Below are 2,632 nucleotides of genomic sequence, written 5' to 3'. Positions count from 1 at the left end.
AGAGAGAGAGAGAGAGAGAGAGAGAGAGAGAGAGAGAGAGAGAGAGAATCTGTTCCTTAAATGAGGGGGCTAATGGACTTATTTTTGAATTTGCAGTAACTTTTGGTGGAAGACTATGGAGTCAGCTAGTTCCCTCTATGCAGTCAGAGGAGTAGTTTGCAAAATACTCCCACTAAATAGATGGTGAATGGCCTGACTGACCAAAGCGACCCTTTTCTCATGACTCGTCATGAAGGTCAAACACCCCAATGAGCAATTGTCAAGCAGGCTCAATCTGATTATCCATAAATCTCAAGCTTTCCATGCATGTTGGTAATAGAAATGTCATTTTCCTTTGCAAATGAGGTCCTGAAAGCAAAAGTGACAGATATCAGATCACAGCAGTTAATCAAGCAAGCAGCAGTTCAAATCAATTAAACAAACATTTATTAAGAAAGTCACCATACTGGGTACTGGGTATACAAAGACAGAAAGGACACACCCCACTTTCATGGAGTTTATAATCTAAGGTAGGGGTGGGAGAGAAAGGAGTAAAACAAAAATGATTGTAATACAAGGAGAAAAGTGTGAAGTGTTAGGGCAAAGGGCAATAATGTAGTGTAGGGGCAAAGAGGGAGAAGGAGGGCTGCATGTGGAGTCAGAAGATCTGGGTTCAATTCCCAACTCTGCTGATTCCTAATTCTGTGAATTCAGACAAGTCAATTTACCAGTCTTGGACCTCAGATTCCTCAACCGTAAAGTGAAAGGAATTAGATGGATTGCACTTCTCCAAGGCCCTTCCTACTTCAGGTCTGATTATCTTACTGAACTATCATCTGAATTTGGATAGAGAAAGAAGGGAGGGATTTAAACAAATAAAGCTGGTAGGTGAGGAAGAGTTCGTTCTAAGCATGGGTGGTGGTAGCAGAAGCAAAGGCAGAAATCAGAAAGGATAGGGTCAGAATTAAGAGTGAAGGATTGTCCTATTTGTCTTAAATATAGACTATTTGATATGGAGTAGTAATACACAAGGCTGATCAGATGGGTTGAAGGAAAATTATACAGTGCTTTGAATGACATTTAGAATTTTATATTTTATTCAGTAGGCAGTAGAGAGCTAGTGAAGGTTTTTAAGTAGAAGAAGGCATGATCATAGTGGATATATTAGGAAAAGAATTCAAATAGCATTATAAATGATAGACTAGTGAGGAAACAGATTAAAGCTAGAAGTCTAATAAAATAGTCTAAGTGAAAAGATTTGAGGACTTCTGATTGGCTAAATAGATTGTGACACCTGAATGTAAAGGAAAATTTCTGTCCTGTTAGAAATGATGAGATTAAAGAGTTATAGGAACACATATAAAGTGATGCAAAGTGAAGTAAGCAGTACTGAAGAGCAACATAGACAATGGGTATGATAAATCAAACAGACAAAACAGCAACAAAAAAATTGAAATTACCAAATTTGTCCACAAAGAAGAGATATGAGGATATACCTCTCTCCCTTCTTTGTAGAGGTGGCAGACTGTGGGTATGGAACTCTATATAATGTTAAATGTATCCAATGTATTGGTTAATTTTGCTGAACTGTTTTTTTTTTCCTTTTTCTGTATTTGTTGTTACAAGGGATGACTCTCTGAGAGGGAGAAAAGTTACACTGGAAAATGTAGGCGAGGATATACAGTCTGTTGTAGAGACATAATTGGAGTGTTACCCATGCCGTTTACTCTCTCACGTTGGCTGCTTTTCTCCCTTGTTGCTTGGCCTTCCCAGTGGTTCCCAGTATTGTAGGTGATGACTTGAACTTCTTCAATAAGACTTCCAATGGTTCTTCTCACCCCAAGAGGAATCTCTAGACTTCCCTCTAAAGGAACAGATATACTTGCTGTAGTAATTCTTCAGGCAAAAGGAGAAGGACTGGTTGGATGAGATCATGATGCCTGTCGTGAAATGGTTCTAATGTGGGATCTCAGACCTTGCAGCCTGCTCCACTGTCCCCTAAGAATGCCAAATTTAGTAAGAACTCCATATTGCACTGGTGTCAAATTCAAGTAGAGACAGGGGCACTAAACCATATACAAGGATCCCTGTAAACCAAACATTAACTTAATTTTTAAGCACACATTTTATTTATTAACTATATTTTATTGTATATTTATTTTATAAAATATTTCCTAATTATATATTAATCTGAATCAAGAGACACTTGGGAGTGTTGCTGATCTCATATGGCCTTTGAGCTGTGTATATGATTCTGCTGGCCTATAGTATCCTCGACTATAGAGAGATCATGAAACATTGCATGGCCAAAGACATTGTGTTGAACAGCATGACTCTCTAGAAATTCCAAGGGTTATTCAGGCAAGGTACCAAAGTTGAGTTCACTTTCCAAAACAGGAATCATGTGATGACATCTTCTTGGATGGAAACAGACAAGTCCTAGCCCATGCATTTGCCCCAAATCCTGATAACCAAGGAATGACTGTTCACTTTGGCAGTGATGAGGAATGGTGATTTTCTGACATGGAGATCAACCTCTTCCTAGTGACCACTCATGAAGTAGACTATACCTTAGGCCTAAGATACTCTGAGGTCCAGAACTCTATCATGTATCTCAATATCAGATTGGACACACTAATCTTCAGCCTCCATC

The sequence above is a fragment of the Petaurus breviceps genome, unplaced genomic scaffold (assembly GCF_028583685.1).
Source record: "Petaurus breviceps papuanus isolate PSGF00001 unplaced genomic scaffold, PetGlider_PUasm1.0 129, whole genome shotgun sequence".
NCBI lineage: Eukaryota > Metazoa > Chordata > Mammalia > Diprotodontia > Petauridae > Petaurus > Petaurus breviceps.
The sequence above is the reverse complement of the archived record's forward strand: the minus strand, read 5'-3'. Positions refer to the sequence as shown.